The sequence below is a fragment of the Leptinotarsa decemlineata genome, unplaced genomic scaffold (assembly GCF_025532065.1).
Source record: "Leptinotarsa decemlineata unplaced genomic scaffold, Ldec_3_MD MMD2_tig00026330_RagTag_RagTag, whole genome shotgun sequence".
In the NCBI taxonomy this organism is placed as follows: domain Eukaryota; kingdom Metazoa; phylum Arthropoda; class Insecta; order Coleoptera; family Chrysomelidae; genus Leptinotarsa; species Leptinotarsa decemlineata.
Window position 1 is genome coordinate 10,086,198 of NW_027412690.1, and position 12,342 is coordinate 10,098,539.

Sequence of the window (12,342 nt, forward strand, 5' to 3'; positions counted from 1 at the left end):
CATTTTTTTCAAGTATCTACCTAACAGTAGTTTGTTTTGCTTTCTTGAGATATATATATATATATATATATATATATATATATATATATATATATATATATATATAAATATATAGTTGTGTAGTAACTGAAGAGAATTTGCAGCTTTATCAATAGGAGCTGATTTTCTGGGGACAATGAAGCGTATTATTGTTATAAACATACCTTTTTTCTGTATCTGTAGCCCTACTTTCGGCCTTCCCCCGATATCGAACATCTTAGTTCATTGGACAACCATCCAATTATACCTAGACTGGACGGAAATTAATGAAAAACTTTATTCCTGACCGCGCTGGTAGTTATTTCTTGAGATAAGTAAAACAAATTAACCGACATCAGCGGGACTCCTTCTAAGGTCACGATATGTTATGAGGAGATTGACTACAAGTTTGCGAAATTTATGATTTTATTTTCTCCATACTAATATGGCATGACTGATGACATCAAAAGGAATGCCGGTTTGTTATATGAGATTGTTATTGCAACCGCAGTTGACAAAGCCCTGTATTTGTGTCTCAAGACATGGCACGTGAACTGTAACCCTGAAGAAAGTGTGGTAAAACAAAAAAGTTGAATACGCATAATAATAATACTTTTATTAATCAGTTTTGATATGTAATAAATACCATGATGTACGTACATCAATAATATCTTTGACTCTTGTTAGTACATCTAGTGTGGACCAGCGATTGTCATTGTGGTATCATCTGCAAACATAGTTATGTGACAGTGCTGACCAGTCCCAGTACTGATCCCTGAGGAATTCCTAATGTCACATGTTTCTTGGGCATATTGTTGTGTTTGACTGTCAAATGCTGACCACTCATAGATTATTTTAACCTATATGTCATGTGGAAACCCAAGCCTCTCTAACTTTATATATAGAAAATCTGGTGAAACAGTGTCAAATGCCATTAACAGATCAAAAAATATGCTCATTACCAAATTATTGGCATCAACTTCGGAGTATATGTCATTGAGATAATCATAGGCTGCGGTCCTATAGAACGATCTTTCCTGAATCAATGTTGATCATTACATAGCAAATTATTTCACCCTAAGTAATTCACTATATCATTTAATTTGGAAAGTAAACAAAGTGATTAAATTTGTCGGTAGTTACTCAGGCCATTTCTATTTTCCTTTAAAAAAGAGTAATGACTACGGCTTCCTTGAGCTCGTCTGGAAAGCATATACGATTGATTCATCAGATAAATTGAGGGAATTGAAATAAGGTAAAATATTTGTTTAATAGGTCATCTTATCTATTCGAATTTTTATTTTTTTGAGAACAGCTAAGACGAATACTGAAATAATATCTAAGATACCAATATGGACTTCCAGTTTCTGAAATCTATTGAAAAAATTAATGAAATGAAACCATCTGATATAAATGTTCATTTGTTACTTGATCTCATATCATCGAGTGATGTGTCTGTGAGAGTGTGCAACATCAGTCATTAGTATTATACCATTTTTTCTATTTACAATTTTATTGTGTGATTGGAATTGTAATGGAATTCTGAGTTTTGTCATTTTTTTCAAGTATCTACCTAACAGTAGTTTGTTTTGCTTTCTTGAGAGGTACAGTAATTTACCACAGGTACAGGCACCGATGTAAAAGCGCCTGAAGGATTTTTCTGTAGTGCTTGTATTTTGTCCACAAAAAAATATATGTATATATGACCATTTCTATTTTGCTTTAAAAAAGAGTAATGACTACGGCTTTCTTGAGCTCGTTTCGAAAGCATATACGATTGATTCATCAGATAAATTGAGGGAATTGAAATACTGAAATAATATCTAAGACACCAATATGGACTATACAACTATATATATATATAGTTGTATAGTAACTGAAGAGAATTTGCAGCTTCATCAATAGGAGCTGATTTTCTGGGGACAATGAAGCATATTATTGTTATAAACATACTTTTTTTCTGTATCTGTAGCCCTACTTTCGGCCTTCCCCCGATATCGAACATCTTAGTTCATTGGACAACCATCCAATTATACCTAGACTGGACGGAAATTAATGAAAAACTTTATTTCTGACCGCGCTGGTAGTTATTTCTTGAGATAAGTATAACAAATTAACCGACATCAGCGGGACTCCTTCTAAGGTCACGATATGTTATGAGGAGATTGACTACAAGTTTGCGAAATCTATGATTTTATTTTCTCCATACTAATATGGCATGACTGATGACATCAAAAGGAATGCCGGTTTGTTATATGAGATTGTTATTGCAACCGCAGTTGACAAGGCCCTGTATTTGTGTCTCAAGACATGGCACGTGAACTGTAACCCTGAAGAAAGTGTGGTAAAACAAAAAAGTTGAATACGCATAATAATAATACTTTTATTAATCAGTTTTGGTATGTAATAAATACCATGATGTACGTACATCAATAATATCTTTGACTCTTGTTAGTACATCTAGTGTGGACCAGCGATTGTCATTGTGGTATCATCTGCAAACATAGTTATGTGGCAGTGCTGACCAGTCCCAGTACTGGTCCCTGAGGAATTCCTAATGTCACATGTTTCTTGGGCATATTGTTGTGTTTGACTGTCAAATGCTGACCACTCATAGATTATTTCAACCTATATGTCATGTGGAAACCCAAGCCTCTCTAACTTTATATATAGAAAATCTGGTGAAAGAGTGTCAAATGCCATTAACAGATCAAAAAATATGCTCATTACCAAATTATTGGCATCAACTTCGGAGTATATGTCATTGAGATAATCATAGGCTGCGGTTCCTATAGAACGATCTTTCCTGAATCAATGTTGATCATTACATAGCAAATTATTTCACCCTAATTAATTCACTATATCATTTAATTTGGAAAGTAAACAAAGTGATTAAATTTGTCGGTAGTTACTCAAGCCATTTCTATTTTGCTTTAAAAAAGAGTAATGACTACGGCTTTCTTGAGCTCGTCTGGAAAGCATATACGATTGATTCATCAGATAAATTGAGGGAATTGAAATAAGGTCAAATATTTGTTTAATAGGTCATCTTATCTATTCGAATTTTTATTTTTTTGAGAACAGCTAAGACGAATACTGAAATAATATCTAAGATACCAATATGGACTTCCAGTTTCTGAAATCTATTGAAAAAATTAATGAAATGAAACCATCAGATATATATGTTCATTTGTTTTCTCCAAAGTTGGGATAGTGGTAACTTAATCTCATATCATCGAGTGATGTGTCTGTGAGAGTGTGCAACATCAGTCATTAGTATTATACCATTTTTTCTATTTACAATTTTATTGTGTGATTGGAATTGTAATGGAATTCTGAGTTTTGTCATTTTTTTCAAGTATCTACCTAACAGTAGTTTGTTTTGCTTTCTTGAGAGGTACAGTAATTCACCACAGGTACAGGCACCGATGTAAAAGCGCCTAAAGGATTTTTCTGTAGTGCTTGTATTTTGTCCACAGAAAAATATATGTATATATGGCCATTTCTATTTTGCTTTAAAAAAGAGTAATGACTACGGCTTCCTTGAGCTCGTCTGGAAAGCATATAAGATTGATTCATCAGAAAAATTGAGGGAATTGAAATACTGAAATAATATCTAAGATACCAATATGGACTTCCAGTTTCTGGAATCTATTGAAAAAATTAATGAAATGAAACAGCAAAAATATAAGGAATACTGAAGATTCTGGGACCGAGAAATTTGAATCATTTTTCAGAATTAGAAATTGAGAATAAATAATGAGCATGAGAGTCAATAATATTAGGTTGTTTGCACTTTTGCCAACGTAACACAGGTCATTTATAGTAGTACCATCCCAAAAAATAATTCACCAGTTGTGTGTTATGTTATTTACGAATTCTCATATAATCATAATCGTCTACAAGGAATAAAATGATTTGTTTCGACCAATACAGGTATTCGCCCATTACAAGTGATCGCACCTAGTTTATTTGTTTCTACTTGATGTTTAGGTACTTGTGTACCTGAATTCTTAACTCTCATCTAGTATAAATTCAGACGTAATGAATCAATCACTCATTCTGTTAATGAATTTTGTTCACAACATTTTGAGTCTGAACAGTTGCATACAATTTTTTAATTTTACACTGTCATAATGGAATCTACTGAAAATGGTAATAACTCACGATCAATCGCAAGAAAATTATCATTTGGGTTCACCAGTGAAGATATGGAGAAGGAGGATTTGAAACAACCCACTATGCCAATTGTACATAACGTATCAGAAGAGTGTCCCCGTAAGAGAAGAAGATATGATAGTTTCTCATCCGTGCATGATAATTTAACGGGAAATGATACTCTAATTGGTTACTTGATGGATTTTAGCGCGGTGGAACAACTCAAAGAATACTTGCTTATAGCAGAAGAGTGCACAAATACACACATGAGAATTCAGGTGCATCTGAAACCTGATTCATTCAGTGAGGACTTCATGTTGTCTTATGAGGAGAAGATATCGAAAGAAGATATTGACGACGTTTCTGAAATATTAAAACAATATCCTGACTTTACTATACCACAACGTGGTATAAATATTGACAATGGTCACTTGGTGGACAGCCTTTATGAACTGTTAAAAGACTATCCTGTACCAGATCTGGAAAATCATTCGAGTTTGTTTTCACGAATTTTCAATTCCGAAGAGGAAAAGCGAGACGTCGAACAAAATACAGAGAGTTGTCGGAAGAGAAAAAGATGTGATCCATTCAGTGAGGACATCATGTTGTCTTATGAGGTTCGGGTACATCTGGAAAATCATTCGAGTTTGAATTCACGAATTTTGAATTCCGAAGAGGAGAAGCGAGACGTCGAACAAAATACAGAGAGTTGTCGGAAGAGAAAAAGATGTGATCCATTCAGTGAGGACATCATGTTGTCTTATGAGGTTCGGGTACATCTGGAAAATCATTCGAGTTTGAATTCACGAATTTTGAATTCCGAAGAGGAGAAGCGAGACGTCGAACAAAATACAGAGAGTTGTCGGAAGAGAAAAAGATGTGATCCATTCAGTGAGGACATCATGTTGTCTTATGAGATTCGGGTACATCTGGAAAATCATTCGAGTTTGAATTCACGAATTTTGAATTCCGAAGAGGAGAAGCGAGACGTCGAACAAAATACAGAGAGTTGTCGGAAGAGAAAAAGATGTGATCCATTCAGTGAGGACATCATGTTGTCTTATGAGGTTCGGGTACATCTGGAAAATCATTCGAGTTTGAATTCACGAATTTTGAATTCCGAAGAGGAGAAGCGAGATGTCGAACAAAATACAGAGAGTTGTCGGAAGAGAAAAAGATGTGATCCATTCAGTGAGGACATCATGTTGTCTTATGAGGTTCGGGTACATCTGGAAAATCATTCGAGTATGTTTTCACGAATTTTGAATTCCGAAGAGGAAAAGCGGGGTGCGAAACACTAGAAGTTCTCATGTGTTAAAGAGATGTAACAATTCTTCTTTCAGTGAAGACATCATCATATTCATCTATGAGGACATGATATCGAAAGATGATATCGACAACGGTTACTTGGTGGACCTTAGTGTGGCTGAAATTTTGAACAAATATCCGAACATAACGGTACCAGAAAGGTGTACAAATCGTATTATGAAACTTCAGGTGAAACTGAAGAGTCATTCACCGATTTGTTCAGGAAACTGAGACCTGAGCGAACTCATGATTTTTTTATAAATTTTCTGTAGAATCCAAATAAATCTGTTATTTTACATGTGTATTATATTTTTTATCAGCTTCAACGACCTACACGCTCGGAAGGATTTTCAAATTGGTATTATTTTGAAACCATCAGATATATATGTTCATTTGTTTTCTCCAAAGTTGGGATAGTGGTAACTTAATCTCATATCATCGAGTGATGTGTTTGTGAGAGTGTGCAACATCAGTCATTAGTATTATACCATTTTTTCTATTTACAATTTTATTGTGTGATTGGAATTGTAATGGAATTCTGAGTTTTGACATTTTTTTCAAGTATCTACCTAACAGTAGTTTGTTTTGCTTTCATGAGAGGTACAGTAATTTACCACAGGTACAGGCACCGATGTAAAAGCGCCTGAAGGATTTTTCTGTAGTGCTTGTATTTTGTCCACAAAAAAATATATGTATATATGGCCATTTCTATTTTGCTTTAAAAAAGAGTAATGACTACGGCTTTCTTGAGCTCGTCTGGAAAGCATATACGATTGATTCATCAGATAAATTGAGGGAATTGAAATACTGAAATAATATCTAAGACACCAATATGGACTATACAACTATATATATATATAGTTGTATAGTAACTGAAGAGAATTTGCAGCTTCATCAATAGGAGCTGATTTTCTGGGACAATGATGCATATTATTGTTATAAACATACTTTTTTTCTGTATCTGTAGCCCTACTTTCGGCCTTCCCCAGATATCGAACATCTTAGTCCATTGGACAACCATCCAATTATACCTAGACTGGACGGAAATTAATGAAAAACTTTATTTCTGACCGCGCTGGTAGTTATTTCTCGAGATAAGTTGTGTTATGAGGAGATTGACTACAAGTTTGCGAAATTTATGGTTTTATTTTCTCCCTACTAATATGGCATGACTGATGACATCAAAAGGAATGCCGGTTTGTTATATGAAATTGCAACCGCAGTTGACAAAGCCCTGTATTTGTGTCTCAAGACATGGCACGTGAACTGTAACCCTGAAGAAAGTGTGGTAAAACAAAAAAGTTGAATACGCATAATAATAATACTTTTATTAATCAGTTTTGGTATGACTCTTGTAAGTACATCTTCTAGTGTGGACCAGCGATTATCATTGTTCTCAGTACCGATCCCTGAGGAATTCCTAATGTCACATGTTTCTTGGACATATTGTTGTGTTTGACTGTCAAATGCTGACCACTCATATAGGATTTTAATCTTTATGTATAACCTATATTCAAACAAAGTTTGAAAATGTCCATATAGGACGTAACTGCAGTAACGTTAGTTCAATAAAAGTGGTAAAAAACATAGAAATTTTCATTTTTCTTTTCATTAAGCCCATTCTTCTCACAAGCCTGCTTCCGAATTAGTCATTTCCAATATAATTATAAATTCACAAGTAGATAATGGCAATAGCTACAGAGAATGAAATTGTATGAATAGAAAAGTATGAATAGAGAAACGCTGGCCAATAATCGCTCAGCCACATCACATACTAATAAGCTGAGATACGAAATATGGAGCTACAAAAACACATGACACTCCAAACCGACAAAATTTCCGAAACAACTTGTCAATCTTCGACCAAACTGTATAATTATTGACATACATATTCATAACTTTCAATCAGTATCAGATGAACTTCTTCATTTCACAGTTTCATTTACAACTATTTTTGATTTTACACCTGATCGCCCAGAGCATTTGAGATAGCTGCTTCTATTGATTAAATGTCGCCAGGCACTTCATGGCCGATTTACCATGCTCCCACCCCACAAGACTGAGCATATCCATATCTACAATGGACTACAGTAGTTACGTTGCCATTACTCAGTGTTACATATTAATGTAATCTCTTCTCTACCTACTGGTCCTCATCTGATGTTTATCACACCAAACCGTAGCTGCAGTCCTGTCGACTCAAAGGGTCTTTATTGAGGGCAATGCTGATTCTGATGGTTGCTTTAATACGGGGTGAAATTCGCATATTTTCGGAACGATGGATAGCGAATTCAAATATGATTTATACAACATGAGGAAATATCAGTAAACATAAATACTGACAGGATGAAAACATTTTTTAACTACCTGAAATATTTAATTTATTGGCAACATATAACTTGAAAATGCACGTGAAATCTCCTACACGTGTGCCTCAATTTACCGAATCCACCGAAGATAATTTTTGTGCAAATTTAGACTCCTGTCTAGTTTCTTGTGATGTTTTTTCTTCTGGATTGTCAGATCACGAATAAATTGTTCGAAGGTGTACACAATCTCAATGTGAAAAAATCGAAATTAAAGTTGGGACGATTGTACAGTTCTGCTATTTATAATAAGTTCTCTAACTTGTGTCTAAGCCAGTGGTCGCCAACCTCTTCAATGTGTTGAGCTACTTTGTTAATTTTGGAATAAACAGCGAGCTACCCACAAGGAAGCCACGTAACGCAACGTAAATGAAATAATCCACAGTTAATTTATCATTATATGTATTTATTTTACTATTTAACTGGTAATACATAATACATAGGTACTAATAATAAACTAATAACAAAATAACTAATATTAGTAGTACGTACTTGTTCATAGCTACATTCCTACCTATCAAACGAAGGTGTTTGGAAAATAATTACAAACTTTTATCCAGCCACAACGGCATGTCACGTATGATTTAAATGTGTATTAAAACATACACATTGAAAAATAAAAAAGCACGTTCAATGACAAGGCTGACACTCAGACTCATTGATAATTTTTTTTAATGTTTGCAGTATAATTTGATGCAGCCATTCGAATACAATTATCCAAATGTTCATCTGTAAGTCGATTGCGACATTTGTTCTTAATAAACTTCATATTGGAAAAAGAAGATTCACACAAATAGGTTCAACTGAATAATACTTTCACTTTCAAGGCAACACGGCATATAACTGAATCTTTGTCTTTACTTACAATAGGCCAGATACATTCAGTACTTGAGACTAACGATTTTAAGGCTAAATCATTTTGAAACTCAATGACTTCCATTTCTGTTGCAGCGATGTCTTCGCCAAAGTTCTGCATAACACAAGTTGCGAACTGTTGGATATCAATGTGAAACAATAAACTGCGCTACTAAAGCCATTTCATTGAAATCCTTGAAAACGATTTTTGAAGTTATTCTTCAGGGTAGAAATTATTTCTACACGATATTTGTTGTCATAGGGTTCTGATGGATTTTGAGATATTTTTTTTGAAAGAATAGGAAAATGCTTGGCATCGCTATTAATTAGGTTTTGTTCCCAAAACTCCAGCTTTTTGATAAATGATTTTATATCAGAAATCATTTGCGCTAGTTCTTTGTCTCTCCCCTGAAGCTGCAAATTAAGTTCGTTTAATTTCTCTGTAATGTCCACGAGAAAACCAAAATCTCTAAGCCAGATTGAATTTTCTAGTTCCGGAGTCGGTTCATCGCGTTGTTTGAAAAATTGAACTATGCCAGATAGGACATCATTAAAACGTTTCAGCACCCGTCCTCTACTTAACCATCGGACTTCAGAGTGAAGGAGTAGGTCCCCGTATTGACAGTCAACTTCATCGGCCAAGGTTCTGAATAATCTTCTTTGTAACGCTTGAGCTCTAACCTTGTTCACAATTTCTACCTTTACGACATAACGCCACCAGACCTTCATCACAACCCACCATAGCTGGAGCGCCATCGGTTGTCAAGCCTACCATTTTCGATATTGAAATTTTCTCGGAAGAAATAATATTTTTTAAATGAGAAAAGAACCCATGTCCAGTAGTGTGTCCTTTCAGTGGAATGAACTTCAAAAGATCTTTAATCGTAAAATCACTAAAAATCATCCTGACGAACACGGCCATCTGGGCAGTGTCAACGGCATCTGTTGATTCATCCAGTTGAAGTGAAAAATTAACACAGTTATCTAAGTCAGTTCTTAACTGTAAAAAAATGTCATTGCTCATTACTTCTACACGTCTCATCACTGTATTAGCAGAAAGTTGCATAGATTTTATAGGTGAAACTATCTCGTCTTTATTTCTAAAGTTGGCAAATAACGAATCAGCAGCTTCTAAAAACGCCTGTTTTATCATTTCCCTGTCTTCATAAGGTTTCTTTTTTTGTGCAATTATCTGGGACACACGGTTCGATGCTTCAGTTGCAGCCTTATTTTTGTCGACTGTTCTTAAAAATATTGATTGTTGTCCAATTAACTGCTTTTTTAACTGTTTCAGTTTCTCCTTTCTGGCGGCAGAATGTAGTGGGAATGATTTTTCAAAATTAGAATGTACAGTTTTATGATGTCTCTCAATATTTCCTTTTTTAGCAACGGAGACCGAAGTATTACATAACAAACACACATTTTTATCTTTAACTTCTGTAAAAAAGTATTGTTCTTCCCATTCCGAATGAAAGTGGTACGTCTTTACCTTCTTACAACTGCTTGCCATAATATTATTTTTGTTGTTCTCTACTAACCCAATCGCTGGACGTTGGTTACGCGTTCAGTTTTAAACTAAGCGCAATGTCGCCGCGCCGTGCGTATTTATCCTGTTCAAAGCAATCCAGATCGTTCTCGAACACTAACGCGCTGGTCCGGCTGGTCGGTTCTAGCCGATTCTAGCTTGATGGCGTCAGCGGCAGATCGCTCACCGCAACGTTGCCGCTGTTTATGTTTAATATTATGACAATTAGAGTTTTTTGTGGAATTTTCGGAAGCTTCTCTGATTTTTGCAGTTTGTATTTTTCAAATTGAAATCGTTGTGAGAGCTACCTGAATTGCCTCCGCGAGCTACCGGTAGCTCGCGATCGACAGGTGGGCGACCACTGGTCTAAGCTTTGAATGGAATCCTATAGAATTTTCTGAAGACCCTTTTCTTGAATTTTATAATAAATCACTTTATATATTTGATGAAAGCTTTCCGGTTCAAAAAATTAATTTAAGTTTGGTTTAGTTCATGTAATCACTTACTTTTAGTGATTTTCATTTTGTGATTTCATGTATATGTTATTTACATTTCGCACGAGGCTTTGTCAGTAAGAATTTATTCTTCAGACAATAAAGTATATTTGGATTGAATTGAATACTCTTTCATTGAGTACAATTCGCAGAAATTTCTGTACAGTGTGTGGAAGCCAAATGGAATCAATTCATTATTTCGGTTACGTACATATTTTAACAAAATCCCCAAACACAAATTTGAATTATAATTTGACATATTTCAACGGAAAAATGCTACCCCTTACTTCATCCCATTTAAAAAATTGAGGATTGTACCTGTTGGAATACTGTACATTTATATCGTGCTCTCTTTGGAACGCTCCCGATCAGTTTGGTCGGTGACGATGAAAAACGTATATAGAAAAAGAGAAGAAGAATTAGAGTTAGTAATTATTATTGTTGTATCAAGAAAAGATGGCGAAATAAACGTTATTAGAATTATGAATATATGAGTTTATTAACAGTACCTGTCATTCGAAGGGGTTTTTTGGTAGGGGTGGTATTTTTACGTTGAAGAATGTCAAATTATAATTTAAATTTGACGTTTTTCGAATGTTTTTTAAATTCGTGCAGTAACCGAAATAATGAATTTATTCCATTTGGATTTTACACACTGCATAATATATGTACACTTTTTTGTCTCTACTTCCTTATTATTATTTGTTTGTTGTTCATATTCAACTCTGCAATCGCAGAACTTCCTTTACAAATGAGCTCTGCGTTTGCTATTCAGGAACCTTAAAGGTCTCCACCTTTTTTTTTTGACCCATTAATTTATGAAACAAGTTTTTCTTCACTCAATATTAACTTGAATTTGTGTATTTGATGAAAGTTTATATACATAGACTATGAATGAGCTGGCATGAAGAAAAACAGACATATTAATACTGAAATTTTTTCTTTCTAGCATATTCATCAGATCTGATAATAGCTCTTCACAAATATGACACCTTATATATTATCGCTTTCTAGCTTCAGTTTTTTCAGCTCGCCATATAAGGAAACAGTGTCATAAGACAAGTGAACATGTGCATGTATGGTTTCTGGCGCCGCAGACTCAGTTTATAGGCTCGGAGTTACACTGGCCTATCTGGTATGGAGAACTATCGTTCTTCGAATATAGTCTGGGCAAAAACAGAACCTGCAATTGATTTCAAGACGTTTATTGACCATTTGAAACATATGAAGCTGTTTGATATGCCCAACGATAATGAATAGTGGTGGAATAGTGTTTTGTTCGATACATCTCTGTTGCAATTTTTCATTATTCATTTATTTATTTATTTATTTTCAGCTATAATATCCCAAGGACATTGATAACTAACGAAATAATTTCATCACAGTTTTCGAAAGCACGTTATTTGGTAACATCCCGACGCCGAAGGCGGAGGGATGTTACCTAAAATAACGTGCTTGAGGAAGTTGTGATGAAATTATGAGTTATTTATCAATGTTCGAGGGGTATTCGGTGAGAAAATTTTTTGCAATTCGAACAAAATTATTTATTGAACACACAGTTATTAAAAGAACAATTCGTATAATGATATTCCGTTGATCTTGCTGTATTTGCTTCGGT